The sequence below is a fragment of the Sus scrofa genome, chromosome 14, assembly GCF_000003025.6.
Source record: "Sus scrofa isolate TJ Tabasco breed Duroc chromosome 14, Sscrofa11.1, whole genome shotgun sequence".
Taxonomy (NCBI): Eukaryota; Metazoa; Chordata; class Mammalia; order Artiodactyla; family Suidae; genus Sus; species Sus scrofa.
This window is the reverse complement of record NC_010456.5, coordinates 54905820-54922882: the sequence shown is the minus strand read 5'-3', so window position 1 is coordinate 54922882 and position 17063 is coordinate 54905820.

Here is a 17063-nt window from a genome sequence, read left to right as displayed (position 1 = left end):
GGAAGCAGGGAAGGAGGGAAGGAAGGAGAAGGGGAAAAAAGGGAAGAAAGGAGAAATAAGGGAGGAAGGAAAGAGAAAGGAAAGGAAGGAAGGAAAGAGAAAGAAAGAAAGAAAGATAGAAAGAAAGAAAGAAAGAAAGAAAGAGAAAGAAAAAGAAAGAAAAAGAAAAAGCATAGTAATAGACAAAGGATGATGAACCTGTTTTTTCCTGAATAGTAATTTTTATGTGGTACTGCCCTCTACTGGAGGTTAAGATCTACACACATCCCTTCCGACTTGTTCCAGCCTAGAACCAACCTTCTATTAATTACTGGTTGTACATTAGAACCCTTAGAAGTAGCCGCTCTAAAAGAGGAAGAGTGCGGTTATTCCACATATTGATGAATACAAGTGGAATGAGGTGGCATCACTGACATAAGGGTTCCAGTCCCCCGAAGGTACCGAAGGTACCCATCGTTCTGTCACCCATCACTCAGATGAAATGTGGAGCAATCAACTCTAATAACAGTTCCTTCCTCTGGGGCTTCTTCCTAAGCATGCAGTAGGACTTTTCCTTCATGGAGATTTTACGCTGGCCATCTCTGGATAGTTGGTCTCTTTTGCTTCCAAGTTAATGATGTTCCGTCTTTAACATCATGAGAACAGTGGCTTCTGTGTAAAAAGGCAAAGGGGTCCAGCTCCCGTGGTTATAACAGATCTCAACCAGGAACCCAGCCTTTCCTCTTGCTCTATGATGTATTGTAGGAAATACGGTCCTCGGGACTGAGGTCTGGCAGAGTTCCTTTCCCCTTTTCAGATGAATGAATATGTTTCATTTAGTTTTGGGCCAGGACTTTCCTCCTTAGAACATTTACCCATCTCTGTCCTCCCTGTTCTAGAATTTTCCTCTCCTTTTTGTCCATGTGTCTGCTCTGCGTATTGCTTGTTTTAGGGCCTTTCATTCACTTCTTGAGCCAGATGCCTTCTAAATGTGGCCTTCTCTCTCCCGGCGGCTGTGGGCTCACATCAGCTTTCTTTTTTCACATGCAGAAGCAGTTTGTTCAGTTGTCTTTCATATATATTCATTTGAATGGTCACACCCACGGCAAACGAAAGTTCCAGTGCCAGGGATCGAATCTAAGCAGCAGCTGTGACTTAACACCACAGCTTCAGCAAAGCTGGACCCTTAACCCACTGCCTTGGGCTGGGGATTGAACCTGTGCCTCCACAGTGACCTGAGCCGCTGCAGTCTGATTCCTAACCCACCGTGCCACAGCAGGAACTCCCAACCTTTCATGTTTAATGACGCTTCGGGCCTAATCATTTGAAACTGTTTTCTGCCTTGTCACTGAAACTGCGTGCACCTGAGCAAGTGACTGAGAAACAGTCTCCCTGTTTGTTCTATGATGTCGTACCTGAGGATTCAGACTCCACCTTCTGAAGCCTGTGGGCACTTGGTTATACATGGATGAGGACAAGTCTTGCTTCCTTTGGGTTTAAAGGGTGGTGGCCGTGATGCCGAGCCAAACGCTAGGCCTGCTGGTGCCTCAAGGCAGGTGGGCACCACAACTGGGGCTGCTCACCTGCCCCAAAACCCCCACCCTGCGGAGGGTGGGTGCCTGTTCTCTTTCTGCCTGGGGGCATGTTTAGCCGAGGTTGGCTCCTGGAAACTGACTCCATAGTAGAGTCGAAGAGATCAAAGGAGTCAACTGTGCAACTGGAAATGAAATGATTGAGCTGACCAGCCCTTTTGGAACTACGGAGGGGAGCTTCTTATGACTTCCTGAGCTGAGCCATGCCCTTCCGTATGATGTGACCGCCAGTGACCGTCTTCCTTTGAAGCATGCCCTGCAAGTTCTAGGGAGAACAGTTCTTCAGCTGATGAAAGCAGTGCTTTTAAACTACTGAATTTTTGTGATACTCTGCGTTTATGTATTTTGGGGCTGTACTTTTTAAGCTGCCTTCCTTTTGATCTCCTGTATGATCTTATATTTCTCTTTATAAACAGAGATTATTTTAACTATAATAATGGGTGCTACGAAATTAAATTGATGTCAAGCACTATCTCTAATCCGTGCTTTTATGCCGATTCTAACACAATCATGGATTTGTGTGTTCTCTTAGCCATCAGTCAGAAACCTAGTGACTTTCTAAAATGTGTCCTGGGGGTGCACAGATAATCAACACCTTCCTTCCCCCATGGAGCCTTAAGTGAGGGAGGGTCCTTGGACGAAGAGAGATGTTCATGGAGCGCATGGAGCAAGGCAGAGCAAGGTGGGCACCCCCAGGTAGGAGGAAGGCCAGGTAAATGAGCATTCTGGCGAAGTGCTTCGGATGCTGTGATACCTGGATGTGAAGAGCGATTTCACGGTTACTTTCTGCCTCTCCTAACTTTCTCTTTCCAGCCCAGTCTGGTCTCCTGCACTGCCAGACACCCCAGCCTCCAGCTTGATGTCTCCACACACATGCGTCACAGGCACCTCAAACCCAACCCGTCCCAAAGGAACCCAGGTCTCTTCCTTCCAAACTTGTTTGTCACCAGCACTCCATCCAGTCTTACCATCCACCTTGCAGTGACATCATCCTCAAGACCCCTATCTCCATCCCTCTCTCTCCCACCTCCCAAATCTCTCTTAAATCTCTTCTCTCCTCTGCATGCTCGTGGCCATCCTGAGGCAGGTAGGCCCTCCTGCCTGAGGCAGGTAGGCCCTGCCACTGCCTCCCAGGTGGTCTCCTTCCAGCTGAGGAAGCTGCCATCCCCTTCGCATTCACCCTTCGATGGGTGCCCCTGGAAGATAAAGTCCCGAATCGCCAGCGTGGCCTCCGAGGTCCTGTGTGACTTGGCTCCTCTCCCGATGACACTCCTGGGCCTCAGCCACATTGGACTGCGAGGTCCAGGGCCATCCTTCCTTCCTGCCCAGGGCTGCACCACAGGCTGCCTCCTCTGACCCCATCCACACCCTAGGCAAGCTCAGACCTGGACACGCCAGCCTTCCCTAGCCCCCAGGTCTCACCTTTAACGCCCCCTTCTCAGGGAAAGGGCACCTGACTCCCGGACTTGGTTGCCTTTCTATTATTTACCCCCCAGCACACAGCACCAGAGTGGAACCTTGATGACCAGCATCGGCCCGGCAGGCCTGCAAACCCAGGGGCCTTGTTCACTGTTCACTCTCTGCCCTCATCTCTAACGGGCCTGGAAGTGATTCGAAACATGCTGCAAGAATAAAATAGAGCCATGAGCTGTGCTGTAGTTTGCGGATGTGGCTGGGATCCCGCATTGCTGTGGCTCTGGCGTAGGCCGGCGGCTACAGCTCCGATTCGACCCCTAGCCTGGGACCCTCCATATGCTGCGGGAGCGACCCTAAAAAGACAAAAAGACAAAAAAAAAAGGAACTAGTGAATTAACAAAGACTGTAAATAAAGCAAACCTTTTTTTTTTTTTTTTTTTTACACAATATCATGGGCTTCAAGGAGCAAAAGGTTTTTAAACAGAAAATACGAAATGAGGGGTTTTACTTACCAAACTGTGAATGCCTCTGGGACTCCGGGAGCTTTTATTTTCATGAGGTTCCTCCCCTTGCATTCATTTTCTGGGCTTAAACGATCAAAGCAAAAATGTTCTAGATTTAGATGATAGTGACTCTTACACGACGTTATAAGAGCCAGTGAATTGTACAATTGAAAATGCTTAACATGGTGAGATTTATGGTGTGTGAGTTATACCCCCAATTGGGAAAAAAGTTTTTTGGTTTTTTTTTTTTAAGTCAGTGTGGTCTCCACAGGGAAAGTGAGGCAGAAACAGCAGCTCCCAGCTTAGAGGCAGGCGTCTGCAGCTAAGGGGAGTGGGGTGAAGGCAGAGGGCAAAGTGGGCAAGAGGCTGGTCTTGCAGCCAGCGAAGAAGGTTCTGTGACTCCAACCTGTCCCCCATCTCCTTGGTGACAGCCATGAGGACACAAGCACTCTGGCGCCCTGCTCTCCCCTGGAGACCTGCAGCTCCTGTTCCTCAGCAAGACCATGAGTGGGACCCTCCGTCCACTCGCGTCACCCTGCCGGCCCTCAGCCCCTCCCGCCCCCGGGACAGCACAGGACAAAACCGCCAAAGAGGCCGAAACAATCAGGGCCGTAGCTGTGGGATTTGTCCAAGTTACAGAAAAGCATCACATGTTTGATGTGGGCTCAGTAAATAACAATGTGAGAGAACCAACCGGACCAGGAAAACAGAAGGGAGCATAAACTGAAAGCAAAATATAAATTATGATGATTTTTTTTCCTTCCATGCAAATCTCTTCCAGATCAAAAGACCCGAGTTAAACTTCACGGTTGTCTACAGCTCCCGTCCACCTCCTCCCTTCTCTCCTTCACAGCCTCACCTCTTGGAAGAGTCACCACCTCTTTCTGGAACTCTTATTTCCTCTTGGATTCTGGGACTTGCTGAAGTCTGACTCCAGTGAAAGGGTCTGGCTGAGGTGAAGGGTGACCTTCTACTTGCCGCAGCCACCTGCTTATCCACACCAACCCGTGTCCTTCTGTAGAGAAGAGCTCGCCTTGCTGTGGGCATGGCCGCCAGTGTCCAGTGGTGAGCTTCACATCTGTTGACAAAATGACATGACAGACCCAACAGAGGATGGTTGCATGGGATCTGAGGAATTGCTGAGAATGAACACAGCTATGGCAATTTCCAGGTGGATCTGGGGCTACAGGGGACTTTGCAGGGGCCTCCAGGAGTGAGCACATCCTGACAAAGGAACCAGGCAAAAGAGCCTTTTGAGGAACCAACACAGACTCATTGGAAGGAAGCGGGCGTCTTAAGCACATCTTAGTGGATGTGTCTTGACTCTCCTCCCAATGGATGCTCCACACTTTGAGATCCCACCAGCAAAGAACCCACCTCCAGCAAACAGAAACTCACAGGAGAGAGAACCATGCTCTATCACTCAATCACAAATCTCCCTGAAGCTTTGGTACCCTGACTGTCGGGGGGCTAGTGGCAGAAACGACCCACAAAGGGCAGAGTGGGGAGATGCGGTGCCCTTGACCCCTAGATACTGCAGAGCCAGGGCTCTGTAGATGGAAGAGGGTCCACCATGCTCAGGGAAGACATGCCCTCTCCACGGAAGCCTGAGAATCCCAAGGGAGAGAAACACAGGGGCGATGCCCCCTAAGGGCTCTTGGGGAACCATTTTCGGTTGGAGAGGACTCCAAGGGCACAGAGGGCACGTGTTTGCAGGTGAGAGCCCAGGAAGACCCATCTTTCTGTTACATTTAACATGAAAACGCAGCCCTCCCTTGGCTGCTGAGACTCCATTCTCTCCTGGTTTTCTACCTCTTTCTCCATATTCTTTTCTACTTCTCTGTTTTGTTTTTTTCCTTCTCATCCCCTTTGAACTTCCTCTCCCCACCACCACGCCGTCTCATTGCATATTGGTGGCCCTCATCATTGCATTTTCCTTCCCTGCTCTTTTCATGTCATGCTCCATCTTTCTGGCTTCAATTCCCACCTCTATGCTGGTAACCCATCATTTTATTTTTCAGCCCTGTTTGCCCCTTATGCCTCCTATATCTCAATGCCGTGATCCATGGAAGTCTCAGGGGTTTCAAATAGAATCCCTCCAAGATGGCAGGCATCCTCTCCTACCTGGTGTCTGCTCTTCCCTCTACATTACCTGTCTCAGTGAAGAGTGCTCACTTAACCCAGTAAGAAATGGGGAATTCAAGTTTGGCATTGCTCTCCTTCATGACTACATGCTGTCAGACGCCAGTCTTATTGACCCTGCCTCAGTCTCTACCACCCAACCCAGCCATAGCCTCAACTTCTCTTGCCTGGCCTCTGGCCAGCATCATACCTGGTCTCCTGCCCCCAGTTTCCCTTAAGGCCTCACCACCCGCTTCTCAGATCATGCCTCACACATCTGCTGGAGGGATCCCAAGTCACAGTCACATCACATTACTGCTCTACTCAAATTCCTCAATTGGCTTCCCTTACCCTCCCCCACCTTCCCACCCCCAACCAACCAAAGTAACTGTCCCAATAAGTAAAGGCGACTGCTTTCACTCTTTCTAGGGATGTGCTAAACCTTTGTCCAGAATATGTATATCATGATTTTATTCAAGCCACAGTGATGAAGCCTCATTGTCAAGGACAACCTAATCATATTTAAAAACTCAATTTAAAACTCAATCTAAAAACAGTTTTTAAAACTCAATCTAAAAACAGTTTTAGACACTCAATCCAGGTCAGACACACTCTTGGTAGCTAGAAGCCATGTTCTGGTCCTTGGTGGATCTGTTTTCACTTCCATTCATGAAAACAAAAGCTTCTTGTACGAACCGTTCATGAAAACACATAGTGGGAGTTCCCTGGTGGCTCCGTGGATTAAGGATCTAGCACTGTCACTGCAGTGGCTCTGGTGACTGGGAGCTTCCACATGCCATGGATATAGCCAAAAAAAAAAAAAAAAAAGGAAAAGAAAAAAAATGTGGACGTTGTCTTACCTGTTTTGGGCAAAGACAACTTGGCTCTTAACAAGCAGAATAACTATACAGATTATGTTTTGCCCAAGTTAACACTTAACTGTGTAATTAGAAAGTTTTCAAATGGGGGCATGGTATTCACTAGAAAGTGTCTGAAAATTTCTTAAAAACAAGGCGAGGCATTCCCTTCATGGCACAGTAGAAACGAATCCAACTGGGAACCATGATGATATGGGTTCAATACCTGGCCTTGCTCAGTGGGTTGGGGATCTGGCATTGCCATGAGCTGTGGTGTAGGTCACAGATGCGACTCAGATCTGGCGTTGCTGTGGCTGTGGCGTAGGCCGGCAGCTATAGCTCCGATTAAACCCCTAGCCTGGGAACCTCCATATTCCATGGGTGCAGCCATAAAAAGCAAAAAAAAAAACAACGTGATCATGCAAGCCCTGTCCCAGGCCTTGAGAAACTAGTCAAATGTGCTTTCTGAGCAGGACGCCCAGGGTCCAGGGCACACACTATCCCAGGTCCAACTCTTCCCTCTGGGTGCTGGATCAAGCAGCACGCTTTTCCCATCACAGCTAACAAAGAGGCAGTTTCCAAAATGCATGTGTATTAAGGTTCTTCGGAAAACAGAAGCAATGGGATATATTCATACACATGTAGGAAGAGATTTATTAGGAATAAATTGGCTCATATGATTAAATGATTACATCCCAAGGTCTGCAAGCTGGGGACCCAGAACAGCCAGTGGTGCTGAGTTGAGCTCTGAAAGTCAGCAGGCTCAAGACCCAGTGTTTCCATTCAAGCAGGACAAGACCAACGTCCCAGCTTAAGGCTGCCAGTCCGCAGAGTTTTTTTTTTTTTTTTTTTTTTTTTTTTTTGTCTTTGTTTTATTGTGCTATTTTGGCCGTCCGGCATATGAGTTCCAGGCTTCGAATCGACTGTGCCGCTACGAGACAGCACGCGGGATCGAGCCGTGTCTGCACCACACCAGCCGCCGATGTTAACTGACGGCAGGGATGAACCCACCCATGTCTAGCGGATTCGTTACCCGCCACGATGGATCAAGTTTTTTTTCAGTTTACTGACGGATGACACCCATGTTAGGGAGTGCCCGCTGCTTACAGAGTCTACCAATTCAATTTTTTTTTTTTTAATTCTTATTGCCACACCTGCAGTGTATGGAAGTTTCCAGACTAAGGGTTAAATTGGCGCTGCAGCTGCTGGCCTGTGCCACAGCCAGAGCAATGCAGGATCTGAGCTGCATCTGCAACCTGTGCTACAGCTCACAACAATTCTGGATTCTTAACTCCACTGAGCGAGGACAGGATTGAACCCATATCCTTATGGATACTGTGTCAGATTCTTAACCTGCTGAGCCACAGCGGAAACTCCTCAATTCAAATGTTAATCTCATCCAAAAACAATCTTGCAGACACAACCAGAACCGTGTTGGACCAAATGTCTGAGCACCTGGTGGCCCACTAAGAGGACACATAAAATTAACCACCCAAGCATGTCAGCATGTTTGCCTAAACCCAGAGTACTTTTAGGAAAAATCAACCCTTTAATACATTTAAAAAAAAATTATCGAGGCCTTAGCGCAGAGCATCATGTGGAGAATCACCCAAGCTCTACCCCCAAGTGTCTACAATAAAGACACTTGAATCAGAAAAAGAGGACTTTGCATGTGGAGTGAAAGCCCTCTTCTTAGCTCTGCCCAAGTCAGGAAACATTTCTGAAGCTGTGCAGTGCTTTTGGGTGTGCACTGCTAATCTAATTGTTAGTTAGATAAGTAATTAATTGTTTGGTTTTTTATTTATTTTATTTTTTATTACTCAAATGAATTTATCACACCTATAGTTGTATAATGATCATAACAATCCAATTTCACAGGCTTTCCATCCCACAACCCAAGCATATTCCCCCCACCCCCCAAACTGTCTCCTTCGGAGACCATAAGTTTTTCAAAGTCTGTGAGTCAGCATCTGTTCTGCAAAGAAGTTCAGTCTGTCCTTTTTTCAGATTCCATATGTCAGTGAAAGCATTTGATGTTGGTGTCTCATTGTATGGCTGACTTCACTTAGCATGATAATTTCTAGGTCCATTCATGTTGCTAAAAATGCTGGTATTTCATTCCTTTTAATGGCTGAGTAATATTCCATTATGTATATGTACCACATCTTCTTGATCCACTCCTCTGTCGATGGACATTTAGGTTGTTTCCATGTTGGCTCCGCCAGAGGCATGCAGAAGTTCCCTGGCCAGGGATCAAACCTGAGCCATGGCAGAGACACGAGCCGCTGCAGTGACAAGGCTAGATCCTTAACCTGCTGCACCACCGAGGGACTCTCAATACTAAACTAATTTTAAGGCCAACTCACGGGAAATTTTTTTTCATTCTCCGTATCATACAATAGAATGACTGGCAGAAGGAGGAAGAAACTTATTCTGAAAAAGAGAGGTTAAGTGCCGAGAGTATCGAAAGGGTCAAACTTCCTTTTTCTCAGTGTCATCTAGTGTCTGCACCTAAATCCCTATAACTGGCTGGGAGAGCAGCTCCCTGAATTGTGCAGTATGAGTCAGAAAACATGTGTCCATTTCTGGCTGCCCCATGGGTGTTCCTTAGGCTATTTTGTGAGGAAAGACTTGGATAAAACATGATAAATGTTAAGTCAAGGTGGAACCTATTCTTTTCTCTCGTTATCGGGGAGATATTCTGTGATGTGTCTGAGATCTAAGTACTGGGGTTCTTAAATAATTCATGTCCTGATTCCTTGGGAGCAAAAATCATACACAAACCAAAAGGGATGTGGGATTTCCAGAATTTTAAAAGTAATGATGGTGAAGAGTTCCTATTGTGGCTCAATGATAATGAACGGAACTAGTATCCTTGAGGACTCGGGTTTGATCCCTGGCCTTGCTCAGTGGGTTAAGGATCCGGTGTTGCTGTGAGCTATGGTGTAGTTTGAAGATTTGGCTGGGATCCCGAATTTCTGTAGCTGTGGGGTAGGATGGCAGCTGCAGCTCCGATTCAACCCCTGGCCTGGGAATTTCCATATGCAGTGGGTGTAGCTGGGGAAAAAGAAAAAAAAAAAAAAAAAAAAGACTAAATAAATAAATAAATAAAAGTAATGATGGCGAATGAACTTATATATCATTTGCTCCATGTTTGTGTATGTTCCATAGTCCTCACAGCCGTGAAAGCTAAGTTCTCTTCTTCTTCTTCTTCTTTTTTTTTTTTTTTCCTTTTCATGGCTGCACCTGGGACATATGGAAGTTCAGCTGCCGGCCTACACCCACAGTAACACAGGATCCTCAATCCACTGAGCAAAGCCATGGATTGAATCCAAAATCCTCATGGTTGCTAGTTGGGTTTGTAACCCACTGAGTCACAAGGGGAACTCCCTAAGCACTCTTCTTATCTCCATTTTATAGAGGAGAAAATGGAGGCACAGAATGATTAGGTCGCCTGCCTAAGGTCATGTAGGATTCTAACCCATAAGTGTGGTCCCAGAGACTCTGTGCTGAACCCTCTGCTGTGGTTTCAAAACAACCAAAAGATAGGAAGTGCATAAACACACGTTTGGAAATGACTACCATGAGTCATATGATCCTCAGAATGTCTGCAGTTGCACCCCTCTTATTATTTTCTGAAAGCCTTGTCTATTTCCCTAGAGTGAGTTCAGGAAAATCTAGGAAGGAGGGAAGAGAGGGAAGGGAGGGAGAAAGGATCGGAGAGAGGGAGGAAGAAACAGGTGTTGGGCTGTGGGTGACTGGAAACGACAGCCTGGGGCAGCGCTGGAGCCTTCCACGGTGCCCAAGGGCATTGCGAGCAATGTAGGAGGCCACAGGTTTAGGAAAGCAAAGAAAAACAGGGTCAGTCCGCCTTTGGGGCTTTAAGGAAGAAAAAGGAGGTAAACAGTGGACCCTGGCTATCAGAAAGAAGGCACTGAATTTTCAGATAAACATCTGTTAGCACACCTTCATCCTTATTTCTGACGTCTCTTTAGCCATACTAATTATAGCAGAATCGTCAGGTTAAAGGAATGGTTTTCTTTGGGGCTCCCCAGCTTCTTAAGGGCCAGCTTCTAACTCAGGCCCCTGCACTGCCCCAACACACAGCAAAAGCCTGGAGCAAGAGCAGCAAAAAGGCCAAGCACAAAATTTTGGAGTGAAGAGGGCCTTCAGGAGTTAGTATTGCCCATTGATATGGTCTGAAATGTTTCTTGCCTGGCCACTGACATTGAAAGTTTTTAAACAGCTACTTGATCTCATGCAGTTGTTTTGAAGAGAGGAGTTGCTTCTAAAACAAAAAAAAAAAGTTATATAAACTGCATTTTCAATGCATTTACAAAATATTGGTTGAAACATAGAAATTTCAAAGGACAAAACACATTTTTTGTACACACACTTCCACCAATCAGGGGAGTAATAATTTTGTAGAGGACTGATTACCTGATTTTTCTAAAATCAGATTAGTCTTTTTTTTTTTTTTTTTTTTTTGTCTTTTTGCCTTTTCTAGGGCCACTCCCGCAGCATATGGAGTTCCCAGGCTAGGGATCTAATCGGAGCTATAGCTGCTGGCCTACACCACAGCCACAGCAACGCCAGATCCAAGCTGCATCTGTGACCTACATCACAGCTCATGGCAACGCCGAATCGTCAACCCACTGAGCAAGACCAGGGGTCAAACCCGCAAACTCATAGTTCCTAGTCGGATTCGTTAACCACTGCGCCACGACGGGAACCCCATAAAATCAGATTAGTCTTACATTACGTGCATTTAAAAGTTCACATTAAATATTTATAAGACCTAGGTTATTAGAAAAAATAATGATTTTTTTTAAAAACTGCAAAATTGGATTCGTAGAATTCTACATATAAAAAATGATGTTGTGGGGAGTTTCCTGGTGGCTCAGTGGGTTGGGGATCCAGCATTGTCACTGCTATGGCTTGGGTCACTGTTGTGGCACAGGTTCGATCCATAGCCTGGGGCAAAACCAAAAAAGATGTTGCAGAAAAGCACAGTATTCTTATTGCCATATGAAGACAGTTCATTCTTTGTGGTGGCTTTATAGTGTGCTTTTATTTATACATTGTTTCTATAATGAGACATACAGATTTTGTATTTAAAATGCACAGTATGGAGTTCCCTAGTGGCACAACAGGTTAAGGATCTGGCATTGTCACTGCTGTGGCGAGGGTTTGATCCCCGGCCTGGAAACTTCCACGTGCCATGAATGTGGCCAAAAAAATGCACAGTAAAAATAATTTCATTAAAAATAAAGCAAGAACTACAAAAACTCACTTATAATGAAAATTAGCCCTTGGACTTTTGACAAATGAAACGAGACTTAGCCAGCATCAAAAACATCTAAAGGCAGAACCAAGCGTTGTGCCTCCACGTACAATTTCAATCATTGTTTTTGTGTCAGTGGCAACCAACCAATGCCCTAGGCAAGTGTGCTCCTCATTGAGCAGAGATGCTACAGGCTCCTGCTGCTCAAAGGGAAGAGCAGGCAAGAACCGCACAAAATCAAGATGCACATTGACAGCAGAAATCGACACAACACTGTAAATCAAACATAATAACATTTTTTAAAGAAAAGGTGCACATTGGGGTTCCCATTATGGCTCAGCAGGTTAAGAATCTGACTAGTATCCATGAGAATGCGAGTTCAATCTCTGGCCTTGCTCACTGGGTTAAGGATCCGGTGTTGCCGCAAGGCACAGCATAGGTTACAGATGTGGCTCGAGTCCCAAATTGCTGTGGCTATAGTGTAGGCCAGCAGCTGCAGCTCCAGTTCAACCCCTAGCCTGGGAACTTCAATGTGCCCTAAAAAGAAAAAAAAAAAAAAGGATGCATATTAATTAAAAAAAACAAAGATCCTCAGGCCAGGCACTGAATATTGCTTTGATGAAATAAAAACATTACATTTCAAAGCTGGCAGAGATGGATGGAAGTGAGAGAGGAATCAGTGCCTTTTCCAGGTCATGAGCACATCTGCACTGAGCGCGTCGAATGGAGCTGGTTGTTTTGCTAGGCTTGCTGTATTTCCTGGCAGGGTGCTCAGCTGGCAGAGCCAACAAGTCTAAGCTAAAGAGCCAGAAATAACCTTAAATATTTGGACATGGTACCCCCACCCCCAGCAGACTGGCTAGACTAGGCATCTGTTGTGGTAGATAATTAATTATTCCTCCCTAGTCGATAAGGCCCATGTGCCATAGTCCTCTATTTTAGGACTGGGTAAATAATTATTTTCTATGCACATACATTTACTATATAATCTTGTCATCTTGTTTAACAAAAAGAATGGATAAATGTGTAGAAATTGGAAACACATACTGCACTGGCTTGGGAAAAAAATAGATTATTTTATGAGCTGTGCAGCTTTGTATTCTAGCAGAGATGGGCTACTAGGAATCCTGAAAAATCCAAAATCACAATTTTTAACCTAAACATTAACAAATATAAATCATCTCTAAAGGGCTAAGCTCTCAAAAAATGTGTCTTAACCTTAAAGAAATGCATCCCCAAAGGCAGTTAGAATGCTGGTAGATTTGAAGTATTATCTGGGAATAATCTTCTGTCTCTTAAAGCATCATAATTACTTCATCACAGCATGGCATTGTAGCTTTACCGAGGTTATTACAAGATATTGAATATAGTTCTCTGTGCTATACAGTAGGTCCTTGTTGTTTATCTGTTTTATATGTAGAAGTGTTTTATATATAGTATGTGTTAATCCCAACCTCCTAATTTATCCTTCCCCAGCCCCTTCTCCCCTTGGTAACCACAAGGCTGTTTTCTATGTCTGTTGGTCTGCTTATGTTTTGTAAATAAGTTCATTTGTATCATTTTTTAATATTTCACATATAAGTGATATGATATTTGTTTTACCCTGGCTTACGTCACTTGGTAAGATAATATCTAGGTCCATTCATGTTGCTGCACATGGGATTGTTTCATGATTTTTTATGGCTGAGTAGTATTCCATTGTAGTAGTATTCCATTGTATATATGTACCACATTTTAAACCATTCTTCTGTCAATGGACATTTAGGTTGCTTCCACGTCTTGACTATTGTAAATAGGGCTGCTATGAACATTAGAGTTCATGTGTCTTTTCTAGTTATAGTTATGGTAATTCTGTTTTTACCTTTTTAAGGAAGTTCTACACTGTTCTCCATAGTGGGGCTGCACCAATTTACATTCCCACCAACAGTGTAGGAGGGTTTCCTTTTCTGCACACCCTCTCCAGCATTTGTTATTTATAGACTTACTAATGATGGCCATTCTGCCCAGTGTGAGGTGGAACTTCATTGTAGGTTTGGTTTGCTTTTCTCTGCTAATTAGCGATATTGAGCATCATGTGCCTGTGAGCCATCTGTATGTCTTCTTTGGAGAAATGTCTATTTAAGTCATCTGCCCATAATCTTCTGTCTTTTAAAGTGACATATTACTTCACCAAAGGGTAGCATTCTAGAAAGAAGAATGTGAGTTTATGGGGTGGGGTCTGGGGAGGTTGCTAAGGAGCTCAAGTTCTTTTGGCCTATGTGGTATGCAGTTAATGGAGGAAAACTCCCAAACAGTTAAATCTAGTGCTCACTGCACTAAAATAACACAGAAGAACACTGCCGCCTGGGCCCAGAGCCAGAGACCCACTACAGTGTCTTCTTTAAAGGTGCCAGCTGCATGCCTTGATGTACCCATTTTCTCAATCTCACCTGCAGGGGTCAATCCTGGCAGGCAGGCAGTCTGCCCGCCCCACTGTTAGAGGTTGTATAATAAAGATCACTGCATTTTCTTTTTCCTACCACTTGTCATGAGTATGGTGAAAATTTACAGAGAGAAGGCATCTGGGCATTTGGGATTGTATTAGATTTTAAAGTTCATTGCTTTCACCTTTTCCAAAGCATTCAGTTTCTAAATGAATCCAGCTTTCAATGCCTAAACTTTGGTGGTCAGGCAGTTCTGTTCCCCAAATCTTCAAGGTTTATCCGTAAAGAATTCCCAAGGGGAATTGCACTGACTCTCTTAACAGCTTCTCTTTCATATGCAAGAGACCATGTCTTGAATAGTCTGACCCTTAAGAGTAGCCTGTGGTAAAACTAATGCACTAACCACTCAGTGTGCTCAGGATCAGTTTGTTCCACAACCTCCTGTGGGGTCCTACACAAATAGCCTCTGTTCCTTGAAACAGGGCAACTTCTCAGCCACCTGTGTCCAGGGCCTCTTCTCCCTGGAGGTGCCATGTCAGGGTCTAGTCTCCCTACCTTGGGGAACAGCTCTCAGGACCAAACCTATGGCAGGTAGAATTTTGACGATATTCACAACTTCGGTGGCTTGGATTCTGAGTGATGGTTATAGCTCTTGGTTTATAGTCTTAGTATAGAGTTTTATAGTCCCCAGTGCCTACAAGATGGGTGTGTTAACAATGTTGATTAGATATTAAATGATAGATTAAAAAAAAAAGAAGTGGGGAGAGCTGGTGTTCTCAAGTTCTAGTTAATGAAATTACTTGGGTAATTTTTTTCATGACCAGTTTTTCTAAAAGCCTCACTCTCAAGGGGCCCACAAAAAATTTCCCAACAGCAGGATCACAATCTAACTTGGGAAGTGAACAGTTTTCTATGTCTATATCAATAGTTTTCCAATGAATTTGTTCAACAGATTCAAGAGTGATGATCTGCAAATCCCATGAGAGGCACAGGGTTCCTGAGTGTTTGTGGTTGTCAAACCAGGGTGATTTCTTGCCTAATCATGCAGATTTAAGTTTCCTTTCTGCTAGCAGGAAGCACTTGCACAACTCAAAAGTTATTTTTTTTCTGAGCTTTTCACTATCATGTACGCATTCTCTGTGTTTCATCAAATTTGTCAGAGCTCCAATGAATTAGAGCTAAAGTGAAACTTCTTGTGTAGATTTTTTTTTTTTACAAAGTGTTATTGAAGTATGTCGTGGTTCATGCACATGAGTCAGAAAAAGAATTTTCCAGATTCATAGCAAGATGAAAAGAAAGAAGAGTTTATTGAGATAAGAGACACTGCTAGCACAGTAGGACAGCTTTCTAATGGTCAGGGAGAGCTGACCCAGAGTGTGAGGTCATGTCTGTTTCCATAGCCCAGGGAGAGAGTAGAGGTCTTATGATACACCTGCTGACCTGCTGATTTGTTGGGGAAAGAGGGGTCTTAGGATACACTTGCTGGTTGGTGGGGGACATATAAGGCCCCCATAGGGATAGGGTGAGGAGTGGGCCACATACCTTTTGTAGTAGGGGCAGGAAGGAGTAGGTCAGGTTGCTCAAGGTGGGGAGGGAGCATTATAATAAGACAGGTGGAGTGAGGATAAGGGTCTAGTAATTCTTGTCTTAGCCAGAGGCTTTGAGTTCAATCTCTTTGAAGGGGTCTTGAAATCTCACAACGTATAGTTGGTTCAATATGTTTAGAGTTTGTATTTACAACTCAGGAAAAAATTAGACACACATAGAAAATAAGATCTGCAGAAATTAGGCTGATCCTAAGAGAAGCAAACTTGTGATAAACTAAAATCAATTGAAAATATTTTTCTGCTTTTGACGCATTGCTATTAGTTACAGCATCATGAAAATAATGTGTGAGTCCAAAAAGAGCTGGTGAAAATCTGGCAGTCTAGTAAAAACTGGCCATCATAGTAAGGATGTGGTATGCATAAAATTATGCAAAAATAGAAATTTAGCACTGGAAGAGATGCGGGAGTTCACCAAGAGTCAGATTTTACAGATATAGAAACTATAACAGCTTTACTTTCAATTCAATGAAATACAGTAAGTTTGATCTAAGTGTACTTATTCATGAAGATACTAACTAGCAAACATTTTTCATAAGGAAGTCTTCTGTTCACTATTGTTTTCCTCTTTTTCCTTTGTCAAGACAATAGCATGTCTTTATTGGGCTCCCTGGAGAAATGGTGGATCTTAGCCCTAAGTAAACACTCAACCTGAGCATTGTGATGGCCCGCGTGGGCAACAGGGCAAATTAAATACAATTGTTTCACTCATTTTCCTTTGACAAAGACAAATAAATGGCAAGGATTGGTTCTTCCTTTAAGTGTCTGTCTCTGAAACAAACGTGATTTAAAAAGGGCTGTTTTTCTGGAGTGACAGATTTGGTCTAGCTTCTTTTACCTCTTTCCAGTGACTTCTGTTTAAAGTTTGAATGTTAAATAGACACAAAAAGGAGAAATCACATTAGTTCAGGCAAGAAACATTTACTGAGTGTTTATTATGATCACGACATTGGCTAACTTCTGAGAATTTAATGACAATTTCCCGATTCCAAGGGGCCAAATCCAGGAATGAAGACAGACAAGAAAACAGGCAACTGTTGTATTAAGAAGCCAAAGGTTATCTTTGATAGCTAGAATTTAGAATCTCTAGTTGTTTCAGTCAGTATCTTTATTGGAAAACAAATGGTAAGTTCCATCAGTGCAATTTAATAAAGGAGCCAATAGCGAGAGTTAAAGGAAACCAAGGAAAGGCTAATAAAGGTAGGCACTTTAGGTCAAAGAGAGCAAGGTGAGGGAGAGGTCAGGGGGAACATGGATTGGTGGTACATTTCTTTCTCGTGCCGA